Source organism: Suricata suricatta, chromosome 5, assembly GCF_006229205.1.
Source record: "Suricata suricatta isolate VVHF042 chromosome 5, meerkat_22Aug2017_6uvM2_HiC, whole genome shotgun sequence".
NCBI lineage: Eukaryota > Metazoa > Chordata > Mammalia > Carnivora > Herpestidae > Suricata > Suricata suricatta.
In genome coordinates, this window is record NC_043704.1 from 80,866,637 (window position 1) to 80,888,560 (window position 21,924).

Consider the following 21,924-nt stretch of genomic DNA (forward strand, 5'->3'; position numbering starts at 1 on the left):
TCAACAATCACTTTAAATGTAATGGTTTAAATGCTCTAATCAAAAGGCATGGGGGGGGGGTGGAATGAATTTTTAAAAAATCGATTAAAAAAACCAATCTACATGCTGCCTACAAGAGACTCACTTCAGAGGTCATAGCTGTTAGCCCACCACTGCCTGTGCCACCTCCACCACTATCACCGGGAGGTCTGAGTGCCAGGGCTGCAATCATGGCCGACTGCTGGCAGGGAGGGAAGGATCTAATCATATTTGTGACCAAAGAAGACCAAGAAACTCCAAGCAAAGCAAAACTGGTGACCCCAATAATCCATATGAGGAGCATGGATTGATCCTGCGAAATGGAAACAATACCTGCAACTGCCTGTGTCTTGGTGGAGTGGCCAGTGGTGCCACAGGAAACTGTTCAAGTCAGCCTTTTCCTGCTTCTACCAGAGCACAGAGGATGTCAAGGGGTCAGACTGGGTAGACAAGTTCCAGATTATGCAGGAATGCATGCAGAAATACCCTGACCTCTATTCCCAGGAGGATGAGGAGGAGGTGGAAGAGAAAGAGGAGAGGTCAGCAGAACGTTTAGAAGAGACAGCTCCCACTGAGGCCACTGCAACCAAAGAAGCAGAGGGGTCAACTAATAAAGGCCATAAGGCACTGGGCTCCAGTCTTGCTTCAGAGTGATATGAATCTTTTACAAAATGCCTTTTGGTGAATCTCTGAGAAACTGTCTATTCATCTGTTGTTTTGTGCATTATAATGTACAAAATAACTTACGATGATCAGGGGTCTTGGTCCTTTGGCATATACACTAGAAAAAAATGTATGTGTGTCTCACATAAACCTATCAGCAAATGTAGCTATCACTTTTGAATTCTCTTCTCAGATTATCCTGAATTTTGCCACTTTGAAATAATGTGCTAACTATGCTCAGCAACCAAAAATCATTACCTGAGAGTATCTTGCAAGTTAGCTGATTTATTCTGATTGATTATATTAGATTTCATACTCCTTTAGGAAATGAAATAGAAACAAGAACATCTTCCTTTAAAAATGCTGGAGTGGGGTGCCTGGATGGCTCAGTCTGTTAAGCATCCAACTTCAGCTCAGGTCATGATCTCGCAGTTTGTGGGTTTGAGCCTGCATCAGGCTCTGTGTTGACAGCGCAGAGCCTGGAGCCTGCTTCATATTCTGTATCTCCTCCCTTCTCTGCCCCTCCCATGCTTATGCTGTGTCTCTTTCTGTTTCTCAATAATAAATAAAAATGTTTTAAAAATTAAAAAAATTTTTTTAAATACTGGAGTTGGGCCATTTCCAATACAAGAGGCCAAATGATCAAATACTTATTTCTCAAGAACCACCTTGACCTTGAATATATGAGGAGGTACTATATTTCATTTCTGATGCATTTTGGTTTCCATTTTTACCTTGAGCTCCAGGTTTTCTGTGTTTGGAAGCTGGAGCTTTGGACCCTCTGATTCACAATCTCTTTCTAAGTAAAAATAAAGACTGTTTTTGTTTGTTGTTGTTATTCCAAAAGCCCTAGTTTGGGGCCTGTGTTCACAGTGGCTCTGTGTCAGCCTGCTCAGATGCAAAGTTCTTGAGAGGTGGGGACCTAACTGTTAGCAAAATAGCAGCCAAAAGAAGAAACAGTGTGAATTAAGTACTCAATTAAAAGGAAAACATGATTTAAAATAAGAGAGAGAGACTCACTTCAGATGTAAAGACACACATAGACTGAAAGTGAAGAATAGAAAAAAATACTCCACGTAAACGGAAGCAAAAAAAGAGTGAGGGTAGCAATACTTATGTCTGACAAAACAGACTTTAAAACAAAGACTGTATCAAGAGACAAAAAATGTCATTCTGTAATGATAAGGGGATTAACCCAACAAGAGGATACAACAATTCTAAATATCTATGCACCCAGAAGGGGAACACCTAAATACATACAGCAAATATTAATAGACATAAAGGGAGAAATTGATGGTAATACAATAATAATGGAGAAGTTTAACATCCCACCTACATCAATGAATAGGTGAGCCAGGCAAAGAATAAGGAGATATTGTCTCCGAACAACACATCAGACCAGATGGACAGGTGGACAGATATACACAGAACATTCCATCCAAATGAACAGAATGCACATTCTTTTCAAGTGCACATAAAACATTCTCAAGGATAGATCACATTAGGCCACAAAACAAGTCTTAATAAATTTAAGAAGACTGAAATTATATCATGCATCTTTCCCAACCACAATGGTATGAAACTAGAAATCAATCATAGGAAAAAAATGTAAGAAACATAAACATGTGATGGTTAAACAACATGCTACTAAACAATTAATAGGTCAATTAAATCAGAGAGGAAATTTAAAAAAATACATGGAGACAAATGAAAATGAAAACATAGTGGTCCAAAATTTTTAGAACACTGTGAAAATGGTTGTAAGATGGAAATTTATAGTGATACAGGCCTACTCCAAGAAACAAGAAAAATCTCAGATAAACACTCCAATCTCACAGCGAAAGAAAATAGAAAAATAAGGACAAATGACTATAAGAGACCACTACAAAAAATTATATGCCAAAAAATTGGACAACCTAGAAAAAAAATGGAAAATTCCGAGAAACAATTCTTCTAAAACTGAATCAAAAAGAAATACAAATGGTGGGAATATAAACTGGTGCAGCTGCTCTGGAAAACAGTGTGGAGGTTCCTCAAAAAACTATCCATAGAACTCCCTTATGACCCAGCAATAGCACCGCTAGGGATTTACCCAAGGGATACAGAAGTGCTGATGCATAGGAGCACATGTACCCCAATGTTCATAGCAGCATTGTCAACAATAGCCAAAACATGGAAGGAGCCTAAATGTCCAACACCTGATGAGTGGATCAAGAAGATGTGGTATATATATACAATGGAATATTACATTGCAATGAGAAAGAATGAAATCAGGCCATTTGTAGGAAAGTGGATGGACCTTGAGGGTGTCATGCTAAGCGAAATAAGTCAGCCAGAGAAGGACAGATACCATATGTTGGCACTCATAGGTCTAAAAGGAGAACAGGAGAAACCTAATGGAGGACCAGGGGGAGGGGAAGAAGGAAAGAGAGTTGGGGAGAGAGGAGGATGCAAAACTTGAGAGACTATTGAATACTGAAAATGAACTGAGGATTGAAGGGGAAGGGGGAAAGAGGTGGTGGTGATGGAGGAGGGCACTTGTGGGGAAGAACACTGGGTGTTGTATGGAAACCAATTTGACAATAAACTATTAAAAAAAAAGAAACAGAAAATCTGAACAGACCAATTACTAGTAATGGAATTGAATCATTAATAAAAATACTCCCAACAAATAAAAATCCAGGACCAGATGGATTCACAAATGAATTTTACCAAACACTTAAAGAAAAGCTTAATATCTATTCTCCTCAAAGGATTCCAAAACAATAGATGAAAGGGAGCACCCAAAATATATTCTATGAGGCTAGAATTACCCCAATACCAAAACCAGACAAAAACACTACAATAAAAGGATACTACAGGCCAATATCCCTATGAATATAGATGTAAAACTCCTCAACAAAATATGAGCAAACCACATTCAACAATACATGAAAAGGATCATTCACCATGATCAAGTAGGATTTATTCTGGGAATGCAAGGATGGTTCAATGTTTACAAATCAATGAATGTGATATATCACATGAAATGAAAATATAAAATGAAAGATAAAAATCATATGATCATCTCAATAAATGAAGAAAAACACTGGACACAATTCAACATCTGCATATGATAAAAACTCTCAACAAAGTGGGTTTAGATGGAACATATCTCAACATAAAAAGGCCACAACTAATATCATACTCAGTGGTGAAAAACTGAGAGCTTTTCCTCTAAGATCAGGAACAAGATAAAGGTATTGATTTTCCTAACTTTTATTTAATATAGTACTAAAAGTCCTAGCCACAGCAATCAAACAAGAAAAGGAAATAAAATGCATCCAAATTGGTAAGGAAAAAGTAAATCTATCTCTATTTGCAAATGACGTGATGTTATACGTAAAAAACCCTTAGACTACACCAAAAAACCAAAACCTATTAGAACTAATAAATGAATTCAGTAAAGTTGCAAGATACAAAATACCAAGAAATCAGTTGCATTTATATACACTAATAATGAAGTAGCAGAAAGATAAATTAAAAAAAAAACAATCTTGCTTAAAATTGTACTGAAAAGAGGGATGCCTGGGTGGCTCAGTCGGTTAAGCATCCAGCTTTGGCTCAGGTCATGATCTCACGATTCGTGGGTTCAAGCCCCCTGTCGGGCTTGATGGCTGACAGCTAGCTCAGAGCCTGGAGCCAGTCTTAAGATTCTGTGTCTCCCTCGCTCTCTGATCCTCCCCTGCTCGCAGTGTCTCTCTCTGTCTCTCAAAAATAAACAAAATACGTTAAAAGAAAGTTGTACTGAAAAGAACAAAATCTGTAGGAATAAACTTAACTAAGGAGGTGAAAACTCTGAAAACTCTAAGATACTGATGAAAGAAACTGAAAACAACAAAAAGAAATGGAAAGATATTCCATGCTCATGGACTGGAAGAATATTGTTAATAATAGGCTGGAGGTATCACATTCCCAAATTTCAAGATATACTACAAAGCTGTAGTAATCAAAACAGTACAACGCTGACATACAAAGAGACACAAAAGAACAAAACAGAGCACAGAAATAAACCCATGTTTATATGATCAATTAGTGTTTGACAAAGGAGACAAGAATGAAAAAGGAAGTCTTCAATATGTGGCACTTGGCAAACTGGTCGACTACATGCAAAGGAATGAAACAGGACCACTTTCTTACACCATACACAAAAATAAACTCAAAATGGATTTAAGACCTAAATACGAGGCCTGAAACCATAAAACTTCCAAAAGAAAACAATAGGTAGTAATTTCTTTGACATTGGTTTTAGCAACATTTTTCTAGATATGTTTTCTCAGGCAAGAGAAATAAAAACAAAACTAAACTCTGGGACAGCATCAAAAAAAATTAAAGCTTTTTATTTAATTTTTTTTAGGTAAGCTCTATGCCCAAAATAAAGCTCCAACTTAAAACCCCAAAAGTCACACACACTACCAACTGAGCCAACCAAATGCCCCGGGACAATACTCAAATCAAAAGCTTTTGAACAGTTAAGGGCTAATATGGGCCTAATATACAAAATACATAAACAACTTATACAACTCAGCAGCCCCCCCAATAGTAGTAATCCAATTTAAAAATGGGCAGAAGACATAAATAGAGATTTCTTCAGAGAAGAACTATAGATGGTCAATAGACACATGAAAAGATGCTCCACATTGCTGATTATGAGGGAAATGCAAATCAAAACTACAATGAGATACCACCTTACACCTATCAGAATGGCTAAAATAGAAACACCAAGTGTTAGTGAGGATGTGGAGAATAAGGAACTCTTGTGCACTGCTTGTGGGAATGTAAATTGGTGATGCTACTATGCAAAATAATATGGAGATTCCTCAAAATATTAAAAATAGAAATGCCATATGATCCAGTAATTTAAAGATTGTGTATTTACCCAAAGAAAAGAAAAACACTAATTCAAAATAGGGGGACATCTGAGTGGCTCAGTTTGTTAAGCATCTGACTTTTTATTTTGACTCACGTCATGGTCTCACCCATAGTTGTGAGACAGAGCTCCAATCAGGCTCTGTGCTGGGCATGGAGCCTGTTTAAGAATTTAATCTCTTTCTGCCCCTCTGCCCTTTCCCCCTTCTTAAAACAAGGTAAACAACAAACAAAGGATATATTCACTCCTACATTCATTGCAGCTTTACTTACAAGAGCCAAGATATGGAAGCAGCCTAAGTGCCCATCTATAGATGGATGGATAAAGACAACATGGTACACAAACACAATGGAATATTACTCAGCCATAAAAAAGAATGAAGTCCTGCCATTTACAATAACATGGATAGACCTAGAGGGGATTATACCAAGTGAAACAAGTCAGACACAGAAAGACAAATACCACATGATTTCTCTTACACATGAAATCTAAAAAACAAAACAAAGAAACAAAAAGCAGAAGAAAACTATAAATACAGAGAACTGATGTTTTCCAGGAGGAAGGGAGTGTGGGAATGGGCAAAATGGGTGAAGGGGAGTGGGATATATAGACTTCCAATTATGTAATGAATAAGTCATGGGTATAAAAGGTAAAGCATAAGTAATATAGTCAATGATATTACAATAGTGTTGTATGGTGACAGATAATAGCTACACTTGTGGTGAGTACTGTATAATGTATAGACTTCTTGAATCATTATGCTGTATGCCTGAAACTAATGCAACATTGTGTATCAACTGTACTTGATTAAAGGAGTATAAAGTTCCAAAACTAAATTAAAAAAACAGGCAGAGGCCCAAACAAAATCACTAATGAAAGAGGAGAAATAACAACCAATACCTCAGAAACACAAACAATTGTAGCTGAATGTTATGAAAATCTACATGCCAACAATTGGACAACTTAGAAGAGATGGACAAATTTCTAGAAACCTAGGACATACCAAAACTAAGGCAGGAAGGAATAGAAAATTTGAAGAGACTAATTATCAGCAATGAAATTCAATCAGTAATCCAACAAACAAAGGTCCAGGACCAGACAGCTACATGAGTAAATTCTACATTTAAAGAAGAGAAAATACCTATTTTTCTCGGGGCGCCTGGGTAGCTCAGTCGGTTGGACCTCCGACTTTGGCTCAGGTCAGATCTCACGTTCGTGGGTTCGAGCCCTGCGTCAGTCTTTGTGCTCACAGCTGGCTCAGAGCCTGGAGCCTGCTTCCGGTTCTGTGTCTCCTTCTCTTTCAGACTCTGTCTCTCTCTGTATCAAAAATAAACAAAACATTAAAAAAATAAAAAAAACACAACAAAAAATATCGATTTTTCTCAAACTATTACAAAACAAAGAGGAGGAAGGAAAGTTTCCAAATTCATTCTATGAGGCCAGTATTACCGATACTAAAACCAGATTAAAACACTACCAAAAAAAAGAAAGAACTACAGGCAAAGATCTGTCATGAATGTAGATGCAAAAATCCTCAACAAAATATTAGTAACCTGAATTCAACAATGTGTTAAAAAGATAATTTACCACAATTGTGCTCGCTTCAGCAGCACATATACTAAAAAAAGATAATTTGCCACAATCAAGTGGGACTTTATTCCTGGGATCTAAGAGTGGTTCAATAGTCGCAAAACAATCAAGGTAATACATCACATCAATAAGAGAAAGGGTAAAAGCCATATGATCATTTCAGCAGATGCAGAAAAGCATTCAACCAAAGTACAACATCCATTCATGATAAGAATACTCAACAAAGTAGGTTTAGAGGGAACATACCTCAACATAATAAAGTCATTATGTGAAAAACACACAGCCAACATCATCAAAAACCGAGAGTTTATCCCCTAATGACTAGAACAAGACAAAGATTTCCAGTTTCACCACTTTTATACAACATAGTACTGGAAGTCCTAGCCACAGCAATTAGACAACACAAAGAAGTAAAAAGGCATCCAGATTGGTAAAGAAGAAGTGAAACTCTCACTGTGTGCAGACGACATGATACCATAAATAGAAAACCCTAACTACGCTACCAAAAAACTATTTGAACTGATAAATGAATTCATTAGGTCACATGATACAAAATTTACATACAGAAATCTGTTGCATTCCTATATACTAATAATGAAGCAGCAAAAAGTGAAATTAAGAAAGCAGGGACCCCTGGGTGGCTCAGTTGGTTAAGTGTCCAACTTTGGCTCAGGTCATGATCTCACAGTTTGTGGGTTTGAGCCCTGCATTGGGCTCTGTGCTGACAGCTCAGAGCCTGGATCCCCCTTCAGATTCTGTGTCTCCCTCTCTCTGCCCCTCCCATGCTCATGCTCTGTCTCTGTCTCTCAATAACAAAAACATTTAAAAAATTAACAAAGAAAACAATCGCATTTATAATTGCACCCAAAACAATAAAATATCTAGGAATAAACTTAACCAAAGAGGTGAAAGACTTGTACCCTGAAAACTATAAAACACTGATGAAAGAAATTCAAGACAGTGCAAAGGATAACAATGTTGGAAGAACAAATATTGTTAAAATGTCTATAATATCCTGGGTGCCTGGCTAGCTCAGTCAGTAGAGTGTGCAACTCTTGATCTCAGAGTTTTAAGTTCAAGCCCCATGTTGGCTACAGAGATCAAAATACAGTCTTAAAAAAATAAAATTAAAAGTCTGTACTACCCAAAGCAATCTACAGATTTAATGCCATCCCTATCAAAATACCAAATTCTGTATTCATAGAACTAGAACAATCCTAAAATTTGTATGGAACCACAAAGGACCTTGAATAGCCAAAGCAATCTTGAAATAGAAAAACAAAACCAGAGGTACCACAATTTCAGATTTCAAGTCATATTACAAAGCAGTAGTATGTAAAACAGTATGGTACTAGCACAAAAATACACACATAGATCAATGGAATAGAATAGAAAGCCCAGAAATAAACCCATAATTATATGGTCAATTAGTCTTCAACAAAGGAAAAGTGAATATATAATGGCAAAAAGACAGTCTCTTCAACAAATGGAGTTGAGAAAACTGGACAGCTAGCTACCTGCAAAAGAATGAAACTGAACCACTTCCTTTCACCATACACAAAAATAAACCCCAAATAGATTAAAGACCTAAATGTGAGACCTGAAACCATAAAAATCCTTCAAGAGAGCACAACCAATAACTTCTTTGACATTGGCTGTAGCAATATTTTTTTAAAATATGTCTCCTGAGGCAAGGGAAATAAAGGCAAAAATAAACCTATTGGGACTACATCAAAATAAAGTTTCTGCACAATGAAGAAATCAACAAAATGAAAGGTAACCTACTGAATGGGAGAAGATATTTGCAAATGACATATACAGTAAAGGGTTAGTATCCAAAATACATAAAGAACTGATTAAACTCAACACCTAAAAAATCAAATAATCCAATTTAAAAATGGGTGAAGACATGAAGAGATTTCTCCAAAGAAGATGGATAGTCAATAGACACATGAAAAGATGCTCAACATCACTCATCATCAAGGAAAAGCAAGTGAAGTGAGATTTGATATCATTTGATATCACCTCACACTTGTCAAAATGGCTGAAATAAAAAACACAAGAAACAAACGGTGAGGATATGGAGAAAAAGGAATCACCTTGCACTGTTGGGAATGCAAACTCATGCAGTCACTACAGAAAAGGGTATGGTAATTCCTCAGATAATTAAAAATAGAAGTGCCCTTTGTTCCAGTAATTCAACGACTGGATGGATATTTACCCCCCCCAAAAAAACCACTAATTCAAAGGGATATATGCACCCCTATGTTTACTGCAGCATTATTTGTAATAGCCAAACTATAAGAGCAGCCCAAGTGTCTATCAATAGATAAATGGATAAAGATGTGAGACACACACACACACACACACACACACACACACATATATATATATATATATATATATATAGAGAGAGAGAGAGAGAGAGAGAGAGGGAGGGTGGGAGGGAGAGATAGGATGAGGGGAGGGGAAAGAGAGACAGAGAAACACATACGCTGGAATATTATTCAGTCATAAAAAGAATGAAATCTTGCCATTTGTGACAACATGGATAGAACTAGATGGTATAATTCTAAGTGCAATAAGTCAGAGAAAGACAAATATCATATGATTTAACTCATAAGTGGAATTTAATAAAACAAATGAGCAAAAGTAAAAAAAAAAAAAAAACAGAGACAAACCAAGAAAGAGACTCTTAACTGTAGAGAACAAACTGAGAGTTACTAGATAGGAGATGGGTGGTGGAATGGCTGAAATATGTGCTAGGGATTAAAGAGCACACTTACTATGGTGGGGGAAAAACAGAGAAACTGAATAGACATTTTTCCAAAGAAGGCATATTAAATGGCTAAGAGGTACATGAAACAGTGCTCAATATCACTAATCATAAGGGAAATGTAAATCAAAACCACAATGAGATATATCACATTTCTTATAATGACTATTAACAAAAAAAAAGAGACATAAGTTTTGGCAAGGATATGGAGAAAAGGTAACCCTTGAGTACTATTGGTGGGGCTGTAAATTGGTGCACATATTATGGAACGCAATATGGAGGCTCTTCAAAAAATTAAAAATAGACCTACCATATGATCTAGGAATTCCACTCCTGTGTTTTTATGGAAAGTAAATGAAAACACTATCTCAAAATGTATCTACACTCCTATGCTCACTGCAGCATTATTTGCAATAGCCAAAATATGGAAGCAGCCTAAATGTCCATTGATGGATAATGAAATGTGATATGTGTGTGTGTGTGTGTGTGTGTGTGTGTGTACACACATCTGTATATACATGTGTATAAAAAAGAAGGAAACCTTGCCATTAGCAATAACGTGGATACACCTTAAAAGCATTATGCTAAGTGAAATGAGTCAGAGAAAGAGAAATACTGCAGGGTGTCACTTTTTTGTGGAATTAAAAACAAAAACCCCCTGCAAGCTCACAGATACAAAGAAGATTGGTGGTTACCAAAGGCAGAGGGTGGAGGGTGGGCAAAAGGGTGACAGCAGTTAAAAGGTACAAAAAAAAGTTTAACCATCTCCAAGTTTTCACTAAAAGTCAGCAGCTACCCAGAAGCATTGTTCCTCTCCATGTAATGTTTTCATGATTTTCCCTTTATTGTTTTTCAGCAATTTGACTATAGTGTTTGTAAGTAAGGTTTCTTTATATTTCCCCTGCCTGGATTTCACTGACTTTAATTTGCAAATGTCTACCTTTTACCAAATACAGGCAAATTTTATCTATTATTTACTAAGGTTTTTTTTTTTAACCTCACTCAGCCTTTCCTTTGATAACACATATCCTGGATTTTATATTGTCCCACAAGTCTGCAGGCTTTCTTCTTCCTTTTTCTACCTTTTTTCTTTGTTCTTCAGATTTTATCATTTCAACTTCACTAGATCTTCCTTCTGTCATCCAAAATTTGCTGATAAGTCCATCCAATTACTATTTCATTTCAGATTTTGTATGCTTCAGTTTTATAATTTCCACTTAGTACTTTTTTTTTTAATAGTTTGCCTACATCTCCTTATGTTTTCCTTCATCAGGAGCATATTTTGCTTTACTCCTTTGAACATGGTTATAACAACTTTTTGTTTCTGCTGTTGTTATAGTAACTTTTAAATCCTTATTTGCTTTTGTCAGCATTTGGTCACCATTGGTCTCTGTTGATTATCTTTTCTCTTGAGAATGGGTCACATTTTCCTGTACCTTCAAATGTAACTTCAGGAGTGCCTTCAAATGTATTCCCCTGCTCACGGTCTCTCTCTCTCTCAAAAAAAAAAATTAAAAATTTTAAAAAAAGGATAAATTTTCAGGAGTGGGACTTGCAGGGGAAAAAAGGTATAAAATCTTATGTTTTATAATTTGCTTGCCCATAGACTCTCTTTTTCTACATTTTATATTTGAAAGACAGAGAGAGACAGCACAAATGGGGAGGGACAGAGAGAGAGGGACACACAAAATCCAAAGCAGGCCCCAGGCTCTGAGCTGTCAGCACAGAGCCTGACACAGAGCTCAAACCCACAAACCACGAGATCATGACCTGAGCTGAAGTTAGATGCCTAACTGACTGAGCAACCCAGGTACCCCTAGACATTTCTTACTGAGTAATAAATATTTAGGGAAACTCACTTAGATTTATTTCTTATTTTATTGACTGAAATTTTCTTTAAAATGTGAATGGGACCATAATTGTGGGACCAATGGTTAGACTTAAAGGGTATAGTACACAGACTGAATCACAGTTCTCCAAAACTCACATATGATGCCCACAGTGACCTGGTTTCAGGATTTTCCAACTCCACCCTCAAAGGGTATTGAACCTAGAACCTTCTATCCTTTAGATTCATATCCTTGCTGTGGCCTCATGATGGGCAGAATGCATTTCCATGACCTAAAAGAAAAGGACTTCCTATTGAACTCTGGAGACCAGCCTATTTATTCTCTGTTTCTTATTGTTTATGCTTACTCTGGGCCTGGCCCACAAAAACTGGCTTTCCCAACCCTAGAACTTGAGAGATTTGGGGTCTGTGCTCCTTTTCTCATCACATGCATTTCTCTCTCTCTTGGGAGAGAGTAGCTCTCATCCCAAGTAACGAGGCAGTCTGCATTAAATAAAAGGCCTTGTGGTGCTCCTGGGTGGCTCAGTTGGTTAAGCGACTGGCTTTAGCTCAGGTCACAATCTCATGGTTTATGGGTTTGAGCCCCATGTCGGGCTCTGTGCTGACAGCTAACTCAGAGCCTGGAGACTGCTTCAGATTCTGTGTCTCCTTCTCTCTCTGCCCCTCCCCTGCTCACGCTGTGTCTCTCTGTCTCTCAAAAATAAATTAAAAACACTAAAAATTTTTTAAAAAGGGCTCGCTATCCCTTACCCAGATGGTAAAAAATGTAGACCCTACATTTGTATAACTAAGTTTGGACTTGTATTGACATATCCAGAGATTCAGTTTTATTACTTAATACAAACATCTTTATGATTCATATCTGCCATAATAATTCTATATAAAATATAATAATATATAACTCAGTTGACTTAAAACTATAATCATTTATTTTTTATTATGTATCTTCAAGGGCACCTAGGTGGCTCAGTTAAGCATCCAATTTCATTTCAGGCCATGATTTCATGGTTCGTCAGTTTGAGCCCTGCATCGGGTTCTCTGCCGTCCCCACAGAGCCCACTTTGAATCCTGTCTCCCTCTTGCTCTGCCCCTTCCCTGCTCTCTCAAATATAAATAAGCAGTAAAAAATATACATATTTAAAAAAACGATGTATCTCAGACTAGCTGGGACTTAAACTTTATGCTGCAGCCTGGCTCTATGTTTGCTCCATATATTTCTCACTCCCTTTCGACCAGAGGTTGCCTGATTGTTCTCATGGCAAAAGGTGGGAGTACAAGAAGAAAGCTTTGAATGTGCTAGTCCATTTTAAGCCTTTTCATTACTTCATCATTAACCCACTTGCCCAAGCAAGTCACATGGTCAAATCTTGTATCAAACTATACAGAATCCATTCTATTCATCATGATGCCACAATAAGCATGTGAATGCAAAATACTCCTACAGGGCAGTGAATAATTAGGGTCAATAATTCAATCTACCACACTTATGGTATCACATTTGTATTTATTTTCCACATTTTAAACATGTTTATTTATTTATTTTGAGAGAGAGGGAGATAGAGAATCTCAATCAGACTCCATGCATTTGGCACAGAGCCCATGCAGAGCTCAATCTCACCAACTGTGAGATCACTACCTGAGCCAAGATCAAGAGTCAGATGCTTAACTGACTGAGCTATCCAGGCACTCCTTCCACATGGTTTCTGGATTTTTTTTTTTAAGTTTCTTTCTTTCGAGAGAGAGGGGAGGCAGAGAAAGAGGGAAAGAGAACCCCAAGCAGACTCCACAATGTCAGTGCTGAGCTGGACATGGGGCTCGATCCCACAAACCATGAGATCATGACCTGAACGGAAATTAAAAGTTGGACGCTTAACTGACTGAACCATCCAGGTGCCCCTTTACACGTTTTTTTTTTTTTTTAATTCAGCAGCTGTTAGAGCATGGACTTTATAGTCAAGTAGACTTGGGTTTGAATCTTTACTCTAGCATTTTGCTACCTATGAGAACTTGGGGCAAATACCCTCACTTCTCTGAACCACGGTTCCTCAAGAGCCATCCATAACCCTATTAATTTAAACCCTATAAATATTTTGGAATGTTATTTTTTTCTATACATATATTAATTTCCCCCACAAATATGTAATAATACAATATATTTAAAAAATTTTTAATTTCAAAACAGCATTTCCCCAGATAGTAAAAATGTTTGGGAAGAACAATTTCTTTTTTGCTCCCCTCCCCAATTCTTATTAGTGTTAAGATCCTAGTTGTGAGGGTGGGGATGTGTTTCAGGCTGTATTCATAATAGTATCATATGAAAACCTCTATAAAAATATGGACTCTGAAGGCCCCCAGACTTGCAAAGTCTAAACTCCTGGAACTGGGCTTCAGTTTCCCATTCCTACCTTTAGGATGGTCTGATTTTCAGTCAGTAGAGGAAGTTAAATTCCTAAAAGGACCCAACCCACTCTTTTCCATCCTGGAAATCCTGGATACTGAGTGGTTATCCAAATACTTTAAACTGCCTGCCAGGTTTAGGGAAAAACATAGTTTTTAACTGCTGCATAATTTTTATCATATGGATGTAAATTTATTTTCCTTTTGCTGGGCATTTGGGTTGCTTCCAATCTGTCCCTATCTCAAGTAAATCATGTTGCAATACACATATTATACATAAATCTTTGACCATATTTCTAATTATTTCCAGTGGAAAGATTCCTAGAAGTGTGATCACTGAACCAAAGGATATAAACATTTTGAAGGCTCTTGTTAAGCACTATTTTGCCAAACTGCTTAACAAAAAGGTTATACCAATTCACTCTTCACACTAGCATAATCTTTACATAGTGTTAGTGCTTTAAGATGGAACTCCAAAGGGATTATTTTCACTTAGGGTGAGAATGTGAAACTGTCACAGAACAGAATCAAATGTGGCACATTTAAATATAAATTTCTTTTAACAACTGAAATTGGAAGCAATAAAATCTGTGGATATAAAAATCTGAATGACAAATGGAAGAGAGGAGTAGGAAATGAACCAGAACCTATGTCAATACACTTCTAAGAAAAAGAAGAAAAGAAACACAACAAAATGAGGTCCAGCTAGAAAATAACTTCAGGACAATACAGAGGGGCCTCAGAAACATGCTGAATGAAGGGAGAGATGATGTAAGGAGAAGAAAATGACTTGTACTCTAATCAAACTAATGGTGCTCAGAGGTGATTTGAGGAATTCACACTGATGTGAGAGAGGGAAACCACTGAAGATGAAGTGGGTACTGGTATTCAGAGCACAGCCTGCAGATTCCCCATCATCAGGGCAACCCAAATGTTCACTGGGCTCTGCTCACATCTAGGTCAGGTGGGCCAGAGCCCCGCTGTGCCCATCCAAAGACCCAGCCCCACCAAGGCTTCCACTGATTCACAAAGGCATGTATCTTGGAGAGCACCTCTGCCTTCCAGCTCTGGCTCTTCTGAGACCATCTCTGTTCTCCAACATGTCCATATGGTTCCCAGCTCCTCTTTCAGCAAGCTGCCACTCACACAGAACATTAGTGTGTTTAAGTCTATGAAGATGTTGGGCAGCGGGTGGTTGGGGGAAGGGTCACACTGCCCACTATTCCACAAAGTACTTAAAATTACATTTCAGGCTGTCTGGTTCATAAACATCTTTTTGATCATTCCCTACTGGTTTCTCCTTAGCTTTTACTGCATGCAGGGCCCTTATTCCCACAAAAGCCAACTCTTCCCCTCTCCTCACTCCCCCAACCTGTAGGGAACACCTTCTCCTCACCCCGACCTGCAAGAAAAATTAATTTCCTGCTTCTGTAAATGCAGCCTTCTGGCCCTCTTTGGTTGCCTGAGCCCTAGCCAGCCCTTACGCCCTAGGGGCTTATCATGGTATTTCCTGAAACTAAGACAGCTACTTTCCCAAGAATTCTGCTAATAGAGAAAGACACTCCTAGAAGATGATTAGTGTCAGCACTCTGCCTTCTGCAGGTAACCAAGACTCAGATTAAATGAACTGTCCCAAATTCCTAAGAATGAAGTGGTCAGGACTAGACTCCAGGCCTTCTGTTTCTAAAGCTGTGTCTTTTCCATGTCAAGTTTATGTTTATCATGTGACGGTGGCCACTGTTTGGCATCTGAGTTTAATAAACGTACTTAAAGAGCCTTCAGTCTCATCAAAAGCAGTATCTCTGCCCATCATTCTTTGTGCTGTTTGTTTCTGGCAGGAGTAACTGAGTGGACAATTCAAAATTCTTTACTGCTGGATTCAAAAAGTCTGACAACTAAATTGAATACTATCATTGACCTTATGATACAGTAATCACCCACTTCTACCTCAATCTCTTCCCTTCTCTCAGAAAAGGCAGCCAGACCAGATGAAAGCTTAGAGTTGGCCATAGTGCTAGTTTTAAAATTTCATCATATTTCCCACTGACTTTCATTATCAATTTGATGATGCCTTATCACAGAATGTTTTGCTTGGAAGAGAAACAATATTTAAGACCACAATAAGATTTAATAAACTAGTCTTTTAAAAAACAATCAAAGAGAACCACAATGCATAGTCACTCTACTGAACTAAACCCAAATCGATATTTTATAAAGTTGCAGAAACCCTCCTTCTGACTGGAGCACAGTGAAAAGACGCTCACTGGTGTCCTGCCTAACTTTTACATATAGTCTTTCAGTCTAGGGTGAGCCCAGGATAAATTTCCTTAGACACAGAGGTTAGCGATTTGTTTATTTCACTGACCAGGTGGGGGTTCCTGATAGATCTATATTAGGTGTTCTTTTTAAAACAGCAACAACCATTTAAAAAAATCCTATAAATAGCTGCATGTGTGTTACTTAAATGTCCATCTAAGCAATAGCAAAGTTCTCACAAAAACAACAATTTTCATTTTGGCATAGTATTTAGCTGCTTTTTTTGATAGCAGTGAGCTAATCCGATCATCTGTGTCTGCAGATCACTTCTGGGATGACTGCTAAAAATGCCCTCCCCCCCCTTTTTTTAAGTTGCCCAGGAGGGTATATATCCAATTTGTCTAAAATGGGGAAACGTTTCAAAATAAATGTTTAAAAATTGAGTTATCTGGGATATAAAAATAGATACCTCTCATTAAAACTAGAATCTAGAGGCACCTGGGTGGCTCAGGTCATGATCCCTAGGGTGTGAGATTGAGCCCTGTAAGCAGTTGCAGAGCCTGCTTGGGATTCTCTCTCCTCCCCTCCTCATGCTCGCTCATGCTTGCTCTCTCTCTCTCTCTTCCAAAATAAATAAAAGTAAAAAACAAAAACTAGAGGGGTGCCTGTTTGGCTCAGTCATTTAACCATTCAACTTCAGCTCAGGTCATGATCCCACACTTCATGAGTTCAAACCCAGCATCAGGTTCTCTGCTGTCAGTACAGAGCCCTCTTGGGATTCTTTGTCACCCCCTCTGACTCTCTCTGCACTTGCATATATGTGTAGTCTCCTCCTCTTGCTCTCAGAAATAAGCATTTAAAAATTAAAAAAAAAACCTAGAATTTAGTCTACTCATTCTAATATCAATGGTTATTGGTTTCTAATATTTAGAAAAGAGAATCTCAAAAACCAATTATGAGACATGGTACCAAGGATTATTTAGTTGAATACAGTAATATGTTCAGCCATGCTTCTTCCTTCTCAGAAACATTGTGAGAACCAGAGATAATTTCCCTAGCTTTGAACAAAATTATACCAGGCAGTACTTATTGTGTCTTCTCTATCATCATTACCAGAAAATGCCAATAAGGCTGGACTTTTAGAAATTTTGCTTAGGTTTATTCTTTTTTCTTTTCTTTTTTTTTTAGAGAGAGTAAGCAAGCAAGGAGGGAGGGAGAAAGAATCCCAAGCAGGTTTTATGCTCAGCATGGAGCCTAACACAGGGCTCAATCCCATGACTGTGGGATCATGACCCGATCCAAAATCAAGAGTTGTATGATCAACCACCTGAGCCACCCAGGCACCCCACTTATGTTTATTTTAAAGCTTTTAAACATTTATTTCTTTATTTTTGAGAGTCTGAGAGAGACAGAGCATGAGCAGGGTAGGGGCAGAGAGGGAAACACAGAATCTGCAGCAGGCTCCAGTGTCTGAGCTGTCAGCAGAGAGCCCAGCTTGAGGATTGAACCTACAAACTGTGAGTCATGACCTGAGCCAAAGCAGGATGCTTAACTGAGCAAAACAGGCGCCCCTTCTTAGGTTTAAAGTCATGTATAAGTCCAATACTTCATTTGGGCAAAACTGCTAATTAACAACTCTGGTTTGGGGACAAGAAGTCTATTTCTTCCTTTGACATGTTCCCCTGTCTCCAACCCTCTCTCTTTTTGGATATATTTGTTAGAGAAAAAGTTAAAATTAACTTTACATTCACAAAAATTACTGAGCACCATCTCTAACCTGGCACAGATGTTTCAAAAACACCAAAGATAAACTGTAGTGTCCAGTAAGGAGGGCCATAGCCAAGAGGGTTGTGAATAATGGTGACCAATCCTACTGCTGTAGGTTACCTGCTACTTTGTTTAGCTCAAGTTCTTGCCTTTCTAGGTCTAATGGCCATCCCTTGTCCCAGATCTGACTCATAGATAGTCTCATTTCACGCTGCTGAAGCCAGATCACAGTAAGAATCAGGTTCAGTTCTAGGTGCCACAGACTTGCATATGCAAAGGTGGGTGATGGAGTGAAGAATGGACCATGGTATAGGTCAGGGCACTGAAGGATGTGATATTTGAAAGAACTGGAGGCCATGATGACTGATAACATTAAAGGGCCTAGAGGAAGCTGTTCCCTGTAGCTCCACATAGCATTACCACGAAGAACAATGCCTTGCCTCACCACCCTGAGACTCATTCTTCATTTATAACATAAGCCGATAGGCTGCAAGGTCTTGCTCTAAATGGTGTTGAGTCTATAATTAGCTGGGAAACTGATTTCAGCCCAACTCAAGGAAAATCTTTCTTCCAATTAACCAATGTTCCAGTAACAGGCAGCTCCAGGAGGTGGTATATACCAGTTGGTATGGGCAGAGTTGAGACAATCATCTATCAGGAAGCCTATGGCAGGATCTCCTGCATCCTCTGGGAAGATGGACTACATTACTGATAAAATCCTTTCCAACTTTGTCTAGAAACTTTTCTTGTTTCAAATTGTTGCCAGGAAAGCAACTCCCATAGTAGTAATGCCAAAGTGCTCAAAGTCAAGAACCTCAAGAGGAAGAGGGAAAGCAAAACAGTCTCTGTAGTAAGACAGCAATATCCTCATCTGAGTGACGGGCCTGGTGCCAGGTACTTGATAAACAGCAGTTCCATATGGTAAGTATTGTTCTCCTTTTACAAAATGGAATTGAGGCTCAGAGAGGCTAAGCAACTTTATTAAGGTCACACAGCTAGTCAGTGAAAGTTAGGGAATCCAATTCTAGGTCTACTGACTTTAAAACAGCACTTTCTACAATGCTTTTTTATCTGGAAGAAGCAGTGTACAATGGGAGGAGGCAGAGAACATAGAGAAGGCGTAGAATACCAAGGAGGCCAAATGCAGTATAAATTAGAAACCATGAATTACAGACTAAACTTTCATGGTCTGTAGGCAGGGAGAGGGTGTTTACTTACATGCTGAGTTTGAGAGGCTACTGTACCAATAATGAACATCCAATTATAAAACAAGAGGCTCCTGGTGTTTCTGCTGACATGACTGTTTTGGACTGAATGTTTGTCTCTCTTTCAGAAATTCTGCCAGATTCCCTCACTGGGACTATCCCCAATCTCTTTAGGCATTTACTTATCACTTTTCAACCTTTATTATAATTACCTGACTCATGTTCCTTTAGACCATAGATTCATTGATTAAAATTGTTTATTGTTATTTTATCATTTTATTATATGCTGTACGTCTATATACTTAAATGCATTACACCATTGCTTGGATATCTTCTATGCGCCCCTCCGAATCCACTCCTCACCCTTCTTTGCCCTATTGTGTGCTGGAAGCTGCCACTTACAAATGGCATTAATGGGCTCCCTTGTTCTCTGCCTTCTGATTCGGTTCCGCCATTAGGGGGCACAGGCAGGAGTGGGAGAAGAGTAAGAGAGGATACATATTCCCTCAGTTCCCAACCTGTCAAGCCGCAATAAGCAGTGGCTGTGCTCTACCCAAGTCTGAGGTTTCTACTATGTAGTCTGCCTCTCCTGCAACTCTCGTGATTCCATTAAATTGCACCCCCCATCACTCTTGAGGCTAAGTTGTTCCCTTTTGCTGCTTGTGGCAGGGTGCTTTACCAGCCCTTGTTTATACCACCTAACCCCACCCAACACTTCTAAATAGCGCTTTATTAGATTTTCAATCACTGTGACTGAGAGTGTCACGTTTCTTACCAAGATCCTAACTAACATGTACTAAAAGCCGAAGGAAAGAAGGAAGAAAGAAGAAAGGACTCTAACTCTCATAGCTCTTTCCTTTGGTTATGATCTATGTATCTGTAACTAATTTGCTTATATCATTCCTTGATTTATCAATTTTGGCCATTATCTATTAGGTGAATTTCCCACTGAGATCAATGACACTTAACTCTTCCACATCTCACTCTTTCCAACAGTTAGAAACCAATGTCTTTTGTTAGATGAGACTGGTGAATGAAGACAGCTTCTGTTCTTAAATAGGATGACTATAGATACAGATCAAAAAGATGTCTATTACCCCTAAGTTAATTTATAACATAATGCAATCTCAAAAAATACCAACTTTTTATGGAGCTTGACAAGCTGATACTAAACTTCAAACAGAAAAACAAACATGCAGGGGTGGCTGGCTGGCTCAGTTGGTAGAGCATGTGACTGTTCATCTCAGGGTTGTGAGTTCAAGTCCTACATTGGGCATGGAGCCTACTTAAAATAAAAAGTAATAATTACCAAAAAAAAAAGTAGAAGAAAAAGAAGCATGCAAAAGTAGTAGTAATATACTTAAAAACATTTTTTATTTTAAAAATATTTTTTAATGTTTATTTTTGAGAGAAAGAGAGAGCAAGCGAGCAGGGTAGGGGCAGAGAGGGAAGGAGAAACAGAATCTGAAGGAGGCTCCAGGGTCCAGAGCTATCAGCACAGAGCCTGATGCAGGGCTCAAATTCTCGGACCACGAGATCTGCCTGAGGTCAGATGCTCAACCAACTGAGCCACCAAGGCGCCCCAGGAAAATACTTTTAAAAAGAAAAACAAAAGAACGAAAGAAAAGAAAAAGCCACAAGGGGGACTAAGCACACTGGACATGAAAACATACTATAAAGCCTTTCTAACTAAACAGTGTGGTATGGGCAAATGAACAGACCAGTAGAAAAGAAAATCCAGACATAGAACCAAGTACCTATGAAACTTTAGTATGTGATAAAGTTGGCATCTCAGAATATCCAGCTAAAGGATTTTTTTTAAATATATAATACTGGAACAACTAGTTAGCTATTTGGGAAAAAAGGGTAAAATTAGATCCATACCTCATACCATATACATAAGAACACATTCTAAATGGATCTAAATATAAAAATGAAGTCACATAAATTTTACTTTAAAAAACGAGTGAATGCCTCTTTAACCTGGGTGTAGAAGCAAGCTCTGTAACTCTAATTCAAAATCAAATGAGATGAAAGAAAATACTGATAGACTCCCTAAAAGCAAAAAAATTGGCATGAGGAAAAACACCATAAACAAAGTCATAGATGATTAAAATCTGAAAGAAAATATTTGCAACATGCATCACAGATAAAGGGCTTCTATTTCTCATATTTAAGTAACTCATAAAAACTGGGGAGAGGGGCACCTGGGTGGCTCAGTCAGTTAAGCACCCGACTCTTGATTTCAGCTCAGGTCATGATCTCACCATTTGTGGGATAGACCCCCTGAATCAGGCTCAGTGCACAGCCTGCCTGGGATTCTTTCTTTCTACCCCTACCCAGCTGACTCTCTCTGTTTCTCTCAAAAATGAACGTTAAAAAAAATTTTTTTTTAATTTGAGGAGAAACATAGATGTAAATCTAACAGATGAATGGACAAAAGACATGAACAGAAAATATGCCAAAAAAAAAAAAAGGGAAATAAAGGTGACTT

General features: G+C 38.1%; 1 pseudogene; it reads left to right on the forward strand.

Annotated features, from left to right (window-relative positions):
• Window positions 1-209: 209 nt before the first annotated feature.
• LOC115291185 overlaps window positions 210-21,924 on the forward strand; it is a 30,393-nt pseudogene continuing 8,678 nt past the window's right edge.